This window comes from Pholcus phalangioides, unplaced genomic scaffold (genome assembly GCF_987345545.1).
Source record: "Pholcus phalangioides strain wild (caught in Gottingen) unplaced genomic scaffold, Ppha-v1.0 ptg000017l_1, whole genome shotgun sequence".
In the NCBI taxonomy this organism is placed as follows: domain Eukaryota; kingdom Metazoa; phylum Arthropoda; class Arachnida; order Araneae; family Pholcidae; genus Pholcus; species Pholcus phalangioides.
In genome coordinates this window covers 14519534-14531463 of record NW_028301610.1, presented here as the reverse complement: position 1 = coordinate 14531463, position 11930 = coordinate 14519534, and the positions used below count along the sequence as shown (strand labels likewise).

General features: G+C 32.2%; 1 non-coding gene across 1 annotated transcript; it reads left to right on the top strand.

Moving 5' to 3' along the window:
• Positions 1–2816: 2816 nt before the first annotated feature.
• On the top strand, positions 2817–2889 carry TRNAK-UUU (transfer RNA lysine (anticodon UUU)). Its single transcript has one exon. It is a non-coding gene; the product is annotated as a tRNA-Lys (tRNA).
• Positions 2890–11930: the final 9041 nt, after the last annotated feature.

Sequence of the window (11930 nt, the reverse complement as noted above, 5' to 3'; positions counted from 1 at the left end):
CTTCCACTTGACTACTTTAAATACAGCTTCTTTCCTCATACCATTCGTGAATGGAAACAAACTCCCAAGCTCTATTGTCGAATCCCCCACTATCACTAGTTTTTTGTCCAATATCAAACAATATCTGTCATTTTCATTCGCATCCTCTTGTATAGGCCCCACTGCCAACAATATTGCATAAATAAATAAACTACCCGAAACCATTGCTTGTAATTATTAAATAAATTATAATCACAGAAACGTATAGGAAAAAAAATACATTTTCCACAAAAGTATACACGTATATTTCATTCACATTTAAAAAAAAAAATAAAATACATATTAGTTACGAGCTCAATTAAACGAGCAGAGAAATCATCATCTGATAGCGGTACGAATTTTCATTTTTTTTTTCATTGATATCAAGTACACGAATTTTCGATTCGTAAGTATAATAACGAATAAATACAGTCTAATTAAAAGACCCCAGGAAAAAAAACCCATTTTTTTTTTATTTTCGAGAGCTCCGAAAAATCTTAATAATTTGTATTTTCAGCTCAAAAAAAATCAAAAAAAATCAAACGTTCATTTGCGATACATTATTATTTTTTTTGAGTTTATTATCAAAAGAAAACTTGACTCGTGCAAGCGGCTAATGACATTCTATTCAATCAGGATGTATCGATTCCGAATCTACTCAGCAGATATGTGTACTTGGTCACTCATTAGTCTCATTAAAATATAAAAATTAAATAAAAAAAATTTCACCAAAGGATACGTGAATTGCAAAAAGCGATTGAAGTACATCCCGATGACAAATATGGACAATTTTTCTTCTTTATTTTTGAAATTGCGACCAAATATTCATGACTTTTATAACCAGTGGAGATATTTAATTGGAGAGTTCAATGGTTTTTTCTTATTTATCAGGGGGGAAAAAAAAAAAGGCAATTTTTCTTTTTCGGAACCGCAAGATATTGAAGAGATTTTAAATTTTTATTTCGACGGTTTCTTTTCATTGCGGGATACTACCCCAGTAAGTTTTCAATATATTTTCCCATGAAAGAATTTTTTTCCTTCTTTCTACTATTTTTGCATTTTTCCTTCAAAACCGATTCATACAGCTCCATTCTCTGTACCGAGATTCTTTATTTTATTTTATTTTATTCAACGTTTCACATGCTCCTTCAATGAATTCTGCAACGTAACATCTTCATTGGATTGCTAAAGCATCAATTCCTCTCTTTCTGTGTTGCTTCGATGAAAAATTTCGGCTTAAGCACGTACGTTACTTGATAATGTGGGTCGCGTAGAAAAAAAAAAAAAGAAGCATTACCATACATTTTTTTTTTCATACATATGTGTGTGTTTATGTGTAGGGGAACGTTAATAAAATGCGAATAAAACGATGGAATTTTGAATTTTTTGGATTTTTTTTTCACTTCAAAATTTGGACGAAATCGAACCATTTCTGTCATGATTTGTTGGAAATAATACTTTTGTTCTCGTGAGAATTATGAGTTTTCTACAATATTTAGATTTAAGAACTTATTTTGTTTTTTAATTTCAAATTAATTTGTGAAATATCACGATCTCGGGTGATTAACGTGTGAAACATGATTTTCTAATCTATGTTGTTGAAGACTTGATACGAGTAGAGACGTAAAATGAACTAAAGGAACGATATTTATAGAAATATTTAAGGATTGTTCTGAAGATATTGACTTGTGTTTGAATTTTCTCTGACATTTTTGACTTGCATGACTTTCAAGCTCGAGTTTCGACGATAAAAGCTGATTTACAAACTTTTATTGAGAAAGGAGAAGTCTTATTCTGTGTGCTAGATATATTTGGAAAAAGACAATTGTGTGTCCAACACAATCACAAATTTTCTGGTATAACCGGTGCAAACGCACAATTTGCAGGGACAATCATTATAAAAACACTATTTCCAGCAAAAACTTCCAGACACAATCATTCCAAAAACGTAAAAACGTAACTTTCGAGCATAATCGGTGCAAAAAACTCATTTTTCTGGCACACAATCGGTGCAAAAAACTCATTTTTCTGGCACACAATCGGTGCAAAAAAATGACACTTCCAGGTCAACCGGTATAGCAAAAAGGTCTCTCAGGATTTGCGTAGAGCTACGAGTAAATAGTTGAATCATAGACAGTATTATAATAAGTAAGAAATGAATTTGTGTGGAGCCGTTAAATTACTTATAAAAAGATGGCTTTTACGACTTACTTTTTACAAGACTTACGATTATATCCAAACGGTAAAGGTTCCAGATCCACGGTTTATCGTGCATTGAAAAATTCTGAATTCATACTCTTGTGTTGCATGAATTCATTTAGTGCTTAGAAATGAATTTTTTTTCAATATTTCTATGCAGCTCTGTGCTACAGTATGTAAAGAACTTTATTTTTATTTGTATCTTTTTCATTTGTGATTATGTCACGTATTTCTATTTCTGATTCTATTACGTATTTTTATTTTTGATTATATTACCTATTTCTAGTTTTGATTATGTTACGTATTTATATTATTGATTATGTCACGTATTTATATTTTTGCATAATTTTAGTTTTAGTTATTCTATGCACTTTTGATGTATTAGGTTATAGTTGTGATTATACTTTTGCTTATATTTTAGTTTTGTTTTTGATGCTTTTTCCATCTCTGTTATTGACTTTGTTGAGATGTTTAAAATAAATGAATAAATCATTCTTATCATCAACCTGAGTAAATAGCGTAGAATATACACGCATATACAATCATTATTATTCCACGCTCGTTAAAACGACCGTCATCCTTCTGCCGAAAACGAACGAGCCCGGATAGCTCAGTCGGTAGAGCGTTAGGCTTTTAACCTAACGGTCCAGGGTTCGAGCCCCTGTCCGGGTGGATCGACCTTTTGACTCTGCCACGAAGCTGGACTGGAAGAGATCTCGGCAACGGGATAAGTCCAGTGGCAAAGTTCTGGCGTTCATTCATGCCGAAAACGGACTTTACATCGAATGGAAAACGCACACCTACAGGAGTCATCATATGAAAACATTTGGGACTTATCTACCAGTTGTAACGAAACAGTTGCTATATAACGTATGATTGTTATAATGAGCGTCAACTGTATTATTATTATCGGTCACTTGCATGTAATGACTGTTGATTAATTATACTGCTAAAAAAAAATTAGGGAAATATAGATTTTATTTAAACATTTTGATTTTCAAACATTTTAATTGATAAAATATTGACAAACAACATTGTTAGGTATTCACAAAGAGTTGTGTCACAAGAGTTAATCGTAAATTTAAATAAATGAATCTAATAAATTAAAATATAATTAATTTAATAAACTTAAATAAATTCAATAAATTTAAATGAATAATACATATCCTTTAATTGTTTCAGCAGTGTGGATTAGAAACCGTGCTGTACATCCGGGATCAAATCTGGAGCCTAGTGCGCAACTGGAATGCCAAAAAGAACCAAGTCAAACAAATATATTTCATGCATTTTACTTCTTCGTAATTTACAACATTTTTTGCTCTTTCCATAATATATATTACACGAAAATACATAAAAAATATATCGAATTTCATTGGTTTTATCGCAATTTCAACGAAAAAGACTTGAATATTCCATTAACATTTGTGGGATTACGACCTAAAATTAAGGGATTGGATTTTATAGATGTTTGCCCAAACCACACATCATCCACCGTAGACAAAATCCCCCCCCCCCAAAACAAAGTTTAAAAAAACGGGGGAAAGAAATCGACCTTCTCCCCTCCTCCCTATAATTTTTTTTTTTGTATTTTCCATTTCTGGAGAGCTCTCAGCGTCTAAGAAGTATGCAAATTGGCCGAGAACTGATTTTCCGAGGATGGCATGCAGCGAAACAAGGTATTTTGTAAGGAATACACGACGCTCTCTTATATATATATTTCTGTCCTAGTAGTTTGTGGTTAAGAGGTAGAGAAATGTGGGGAAAAAAGCAACATTGAGAGAAGGGGGGTAAAGAAATTGCATATTATTCGCTATTTTTCTGGCGTTTTGAATTGCACACACAGTAGGGGAAAAAAATGTCTTGTCCGTGAAGTTTTTGTCCGCAATTATTTTAAGGAAATGAAAAACCTATTCCTCTTTGCGGATTAAATGCCGGTGGCTTCTTAAATCCTAGAGCATGGGTCTTTAAAAGCATGGCCCGCGGGCCACATTTGGCCCCTGGAGCTTTTTGCCGTGGTCCGCCAATTATTTTCAGTAAATGGTTGAAAACATTGAAAAATGATTAATTCTGGAATTAATTAAAGAAATAATATCGCGCGCGGAATTAATGAAAGAAATAATATTCTAGAATAAACGAAAAAAAACAATTCTTCTAGATTTAATCAAAGAATGAACTCAGAATTAAAATGAAAGAAATAATATCGGAATTAATGAAAGAAATATTACAGGAATTAGTGAAAGAAATAATTTTACAATAAACGAAAAAAATAATTCTAGAATTAATTAAAGAATAAATTCAGAATTAATGAAAGAAATAATTCCAGAATTAATGAAAGAAATAATTCCAGAATTAATGAAAGAAATAATTCCAGAATTAATGAAAGAAATAATTCCAGAATTAATGAAAGAAATAATTCCAGAATTAATGAAAGAAATAATTCCAGAATAAATGAAAGAAATTTTTACTGTTCTATAAGAGCCATTTTGAAACTTTACCTACAGAAGTCTACGTCTTCGCACTTTCAGATGCATTCGTGATTCCAATGATTTCAATGACAATTTCGATCGAATGGTATGACGAGAAATACAATAATACTTATAATTATGGAATTACGAATAATAATCACTATAGCCCGGATTATATGCACTAAAAAAGTGACAAAATATGCTCTAAAAATATGCAAATATGCAGTTAAAAATGCAAAAAAACCGGTGTCATGAAAATAATTATGAACAATATTTATTTGGAAAATTATAAAAAAAATTGAGTGAGCTTAAACCTTCGAAAATATGCACTTATACTGAAAATTCTTTGATTTTATGCATTCATATGCATTAATGCTAAAAAAAGCCAAAATATGCAAATGCACATACGCATTTGCTTATAATCCGGGCTCTAATAATCACCGATCATATTCTTCGTTGGTGGCTAGAAAAAATCGGCAGGAATGAGGACATATCGAGCGAAGTTTGCCAACCTTTATTTCTGGAGGATTTGGTAAAAAACCTTCGAAAAGTCAGTCTGGAACTCCGTCAAGATATAAATAGTGTCAGCTGTTTATACTTTTCTGAATAAAATGTTACAATGGCTGATTTTTTGGCTGAGTTCCGCAAGGATATAAGTTTACACTATGTCTGAATAGGTGACTGTCTCTAAAAAAAAAAAAAATATTTGAGACATTTTTTTAACCAAAGTCAAAAAAATCTAAGGTTTCATAGAGTTTTTTGGTTGGAAACCACATGAATTGCGTTCGTGAAAAAGCGAGATCGTTTACATTTCTGGATGGGTCCTTCGCGATGCCATTGTATTTATTTCAGGCCTGTCCTCTTGTTCTCTAACTTCCAGATAAAAAGTTACTGCCCTGTCTCTCCTGATGCCAAAAAAAAAAGAGATTCCATGCTTCCAAGTGCAATATTCGCTGAGATATTCGAATTCGAAAATCGGATAAAAGTTAGGAGGACATCATAAATGAGGAAAAAGAGTGTTGTGCGTTAGTTTTTGCTGTTCTTTCGTAACTTTTCTCCGATTTTTTTTGATTATCTTAGCGAATATTGCACTTAGAAACATAGAATTTTTTCTGTTGGCGTCGCGGGAGAGACAGGGCAACAACTTTTTAATTGGAATTTAGAGGACAAGAGAGACCGTATAAAAATTTAGAATTTTTACTTTGCGGCGCACTGTATTTTCATTCTCAAAACTGATACAGGGTGAATTTTGAATGACTTTTGAGCATTTTTTAAATTGGAATCATACCTTTACGATGAACGGTTGATGAGAAAATGGCCGCATTAGCACTAACAGGACACCCTGTATATTTTGCCTCACCAATACATTTCTATTTTAGCATGACTATTTTCATAATAGCCGATTATAGCCGTACCACAGTTAGATGATCCCGAGTTTTTCGTTTCATGTGTTTATTTATCGTTAATCGCTCGTTGTAGGGACTACATAGGATTATTAGGCTTTAATTATGATTAGTAGAGCAAGGATTATATACAAATGGATGCGTGCATATTTGCATATTTTGGCCTTTCTGGCATGAATGCATATAAATGCATAAAATCAACGAATTTTCAGATTAAGTGCATATTTTTGAAGGTTTATTTAAGCTCAATCACATAATTTATAATTTGTCAAATGAATATTACTCATAATATTTTCATAACAGCGGTTTTCCGGAGGTGGGATTCAGCATGAATTAATGATGTTTGTAAAATACAGTATTTTTCCAAATATCGACCGTTTTATTGAACCACTTTCTAGAGATATGTCAAAAGTGTTAAACGTTTTTTAGAAATAAAAAAAAGCTACGAAAAACTACTAGAAATTAAAAATGCCTGAATAAAAAACGTGCACATTTTCTCATTTTTGGTATGTATTTCGGAAATTGTAACTTTTAAGGATTTTTAGTGCAAAGTTTGGATTTTTATGCATGTTTTTGGCATTTTAATGCATATTTTGGCATTTTAAGTGCATATTTGCATATTTTAAGTGCATATTTGCATATTTTAAGTGCATATTTGCATATTTGCATATTTTTAGAGCATAATTACATATTTTTAGAGCATATTTCGCCACTTTTTATTGCATATGATCCGGGTTCTAATGATTAGTTTCGTACCCAGTTAGCTGATTTTTAGTGGGTTATCTTTCCATGTTTTTCTGTATTGCTAATCTTTCACTGTAGAGACTGTGTGACTGCTATATTTTAATTATGATTAGAGCCGTACCATAGCTAGCCGATTCCGAGTTTGTCGGGAGAAGGAATTTGCCTGTCGTAGAATCAAGTTGTTATTTCTTCGTTTTCATGAGTATAATGCACCATGTCTTTCTTCGAATTAATAAACGTTATATATTTCGTCCCTGGAATTTAAATAATTAATGGAGTCGGAGCCGGATTCCACATATTTCGATTATAATTAATGCCTTACACTTTTAGCTGATTCCGAGTGTAATGTTGTTGTGTCTTTCCATGTCTTTCTATATTCCTAATCCGTCACTAAAGAGACTATACGTGGTTGCTATATTTTAATTATGATTAGTGCCGTATCACGTCTAGTCGATTCCGGGTTTGTTGCCTTTCCATATCTTTCTGTATATTGATAGTCCCTCGCTGCTCGCTCAGGGATGTGGTTACCATATTTTAATTATGAATAGTGCCGTACCATGGTTATCCGATTCTGAATGGGTTGTCTTTTCACGTCTTTCTGTATCGCTTATCTCTCGTCGTAGGAACTACGTGGGAACAGTCGTTTTAGTGCCAAATGTCTTCCGTAAGTGAAAATTGTACATTGTACATTCTGACCATATGGGTAATGCGGTTTCTAATTCATAAAACTTTAGAAATAAGTGAAAAAGAATAATATCCTATGGTCTTAAATGAAAACGTCATGAATAATACCCATTAAGTCTTAATAAGTCCCATCGGCCTGGGATACCTCACCAAATTTGGTCGGAATACAAGAAATAATAATTTATACATCTCGTAATCCATCATACTCTTCAAGCTTCTCACCAACCTACTACCATTTTAAGCCTCTGAACCACGTTTTAACAGGGAAAAGGTTGAATAATGAAGTAGCCTTTGAAAAGCTTCTTCAGTTGAGAACGTCAAACTCTTATGAATCTAGTATAAATATGCATTGGCATCTCAATAAGAGGAATGAATTACATATTTTGATTGAAAAAAAAAATCAGTTACTGTTGTTTGAGGTTTCACTAATAAATCTTCCATACGCGAAAACCTAATAAATGAATCGATGCATTCCAAGTAAGATACATTTCTTAATAACCAAAAAAACATCTTGATAACATCAAATTGTCTTGAGGTTTCTTTTAAAAATTCCTGTTTACATCTTTCATCTGCTTTATTACTACTATCTGAATGCGTATCCCAACAGTTTCGTTACGTAAATATCACATCATTTCTGTACGTCAGTTTAATTGGTCTCATACCCTAAAAGAAAAACCTTATTTTTCTCGAGGAAAGACGTGTAGAAGAAAATAATAATTAAGAAAAATAAATAAGTACAGGGTTCGTATATAAAATTGGGTAAAAGAAAAAAGGAAACATCGGACGTAAATAGTAAGTAAAGTGAACCTTTGGAATGGTATCATCGAAAGAAATTTCCAAATTTATTTTCGCATTTGTATGTAGCTTAATGGGTTTTGTTGAAGAAATGGTTCATTAGGGAATGTAATGAATGGGTGCACACGAATTTTGCAACTTACGAGCTTTTTTTTTTTTTTTTGCTTCTTTTCCCGTTTCTTTTCCCTCATTTCTACCATCTCCTGATTTTAAGAGCGAAGGTTATGCATCTTTTTTTTTTTACTAATTTATTTTTTACTTTTTGGGTTGCCCGTCTGAATTTACCGTCAGTAATAAAATTCTGCTCGCATATATACGAGTATACACACATTTACTTGCATGACTTTACTTAAATTGAAATTTTAATGGTCAGGAAATATTGCGATTGGTCCTCCGTGATGCATTACCACTAATTACTCCATTTTTTTTAATGGTTTGTACAAGTTGGCAGTTTAGTTATTTTGACTATATCTTGTTTAGAAAGTTTTGTTTTTTTTCTTTTTGATCTATCAATTAATTTTTTAGTTGGATTTCGAGTAATTTTGGGTGCAGGAGATTAAAATAAATATTTTCTATGTAATTATAAAGTCGGAGATTCTTTTTAGATGCATTTCGATCATGAAATTAAAAACGATTATGGCTGTTGAGAAACAGTAATAACTGCTGAAAACATACAAGCGGTACATGCGTTTCAGTCATTCGTGAGTGGTTTTGGTATTCAATTTCGGTATAGTTAGTTTGATTAGAAATATTTTAAAGAAGCGATGAGCGCGTCAACTCGACTCAACGAACGGGAATAGGAATAAGTCAATACATTTGGCAAAAAAGGCAACCAATGTCCCATACAAATCTGGAAGACATCGGAAATTATTAAAAATAATCAAAACTAAGTACGTTTTCCGGAGTATTATAGAATTGCCACTCAATAATTCCAAAAAAATCAAAAAGCTTTTTAAAACAAAGATTTCATAAGAAACTTAAAAATATTTATTTTTCAATAACAAACAAAACATCTCTGAACATGATCCGATTTTCAACAGCTTTAAAATTAAAAATAATACCGAACATTCAAGAGTGTGGTATCGAGACAACAATCAGATAAAAAGAAAATCATATATTTTTAATGTTTATTCTCATCATATAAGTATCAAAAGAGGGTATTTATACTGTATTTTGAAAGAAAATCCCGTTTCTGTCTCTTTCTCTCTCTCCTACTGATACTTTAATAGGATCAAATAGGATGACTCTAAACAATTGTGATGTAAAGGAGATTACAGTTACTTCTTCTGATAGAATGAGAAATTTCTACAAGGATTATAAGGACGAAGAGACTTGGAAAATATCTCTAAGAGAGGCGAAGATAATAAATGAAAATGTACATTTATGTATTTACTAGAATATATATATAGACTACGTATACTATTTCCCATTTCTTTATTCCTATTCGTTGCGATTTATTTGCGTTGTTTTTCTGGAATATGGTATTCTTTTTCCCGTTCTTAAGAAGAGTATTAAATGATTATTTTTCGAACATTTCAATGCGATATCTTTATAGAAATGAATTTAGTCATGTTTAATTTTTGTTTTGATTTTAAAAATACCAGATATTCTCGAAATTTGGTTTTTTTAGGCTCAAAGAAACAAATGAGAGCATAAAAATTTCACAAGTCAGCAGCTTTGAGATGGGAAAAATAATATAAGTTGTAGAGACAGGTGGCGTTACTTATTAGAAACTTCAATAAGTTAAAGTAAAAAATGAAACAGGAGAAAGAGGTTGTTGGCGGTAAAAAAAAAGATCTCGTAACTCCGGGAAGAAAAGTTTTTGCACAAGCATAAAAATATATCCTCCTCCAGTATCTTTTCCATCGTTACGAATAGCACTTCAATTCTCGAGAACAGTAAACGCTTTTTACGAGTAAAGATCTCTAAATTTTCAAAATTAACTTCCCTCAAGAAACAGTCGTAAACGTGTGGAGAAATGATAATAATAAAAGAAAAAAAAATGCAGTCCAAGAGTCCAAAATAGCTGGAAATTAAAGCCGTAATTGTTCATAAAACCCAGTAAAAGATATACTGGGTTATCATAAAAAGAAATAACAAGTGAAATTGCATATTACGGTATTAAGTCGTGTGGTGACAGCACCTTATCTACGGCTATTATATAATATATGTATAGGGTATTTCATTCAGCTTGGCAATTTAGCATTTCTTAAACTCTGGGAAACAACCGTTAAAGAAAAATGGTTTCCCGTTTGTAATGGAGTGTGATAGTTATAGTTCGCATCTCTTTTTTGGATAAAAAGTTGATGCATTAAATTTAAAATGGGGCAGGGTTTATGTTCGTTATTCAATGCGTAGTCCTGAATTATCAACATGATTAACTTGTTGTGATGCACTGCTGCATTGACAGCTGATGATAAGGGAGATGGTAAACCAAAACAAGGGTTAAGATTGGATGAGTTTATCAACACACAATGTATAGTCAATCAAATACAAATTACGTTCTGTGCTATTGTGTGACAATTTAAACCTTCTGTAGTTTGTATTCAATCAAATGTTGTCTTCCTGTTTTAGGTATTTAGGTATGAGTTGAATTCGTTGTTGGGTGTACAGAAATATCACCATGACCTGAATAACGAATTTTGTTTAGATACTTGGGTGTTGTGATTCATTCTTTCATTGGTAGCTGGTGGTAAGCAAGATATTGAGATATCAAAATAAGATGAGGGTGGTTTTGATTGGATGAGATCGAAAACAATTGCGTGTCGGATAGTGAATCATATATACAATTTATATTCCACGCTGTTTTTCAACAGTAGACTCACGTTGTTTTGTATCAAATCAAATAACGGCTTCTAGTTTTATGTATGACTTGTGTTTGCATATTGTATGCATTTGCTATTCGATTTATAGTCCTGACATATCAACACGATTGAATTGCATGATACCTTTTGTGTGAGTAACCTTGGGTGTTGTGACGCACTGTTCCATCCACAGTTGATGATAAGGAAGATGATACACCAAGACAGGGGATTATGATTGGATGAGTTCGAAAACAATCAGGTATCGGATTCTAATCAATCAAATACAATTTATATTCCACGCTGTTTCTCAACAATATAGGTTCCCGTTGGTTTGTAGTCAATTAAATGCTGCTTCTAACTTTAGTTACCTGAAAACCACACAATATAAATGCAAAAAAGGATGCCGAATGATTATAAATTTTCGGCATATTAGAATTCGTAGAAATTACTGCTGGTATTCTTATTAGTATCTAGATTTGATAATATTAAAAAAAATCTCACAGTGTTCCATAAACCATAAAAGCAAAACGTACTTTTCGCGTTTTCTAAACGGTCTTGACAGCTAAAAAAAAAAATGTTTTTTTCCTATCTTAAGCTGTTGACTAAGAGGAGAAAACGAAACAAAAACTGGTGCCGACGGAAAAGAATAAGAAATGGTGGAAATATTGTGAAATTCGAGGAACTCTCGAACAAAAATAAAACAAAATAAAATAGAAAGGGTTGGTTGGTTCGTTGAAGGGCTGTGAACAATGCAAAGAAGCCAGTGTCGTGGACTTCTTATAAAGTATGGCTTGGAAAGGGTAAAAGAGAAATGTTAG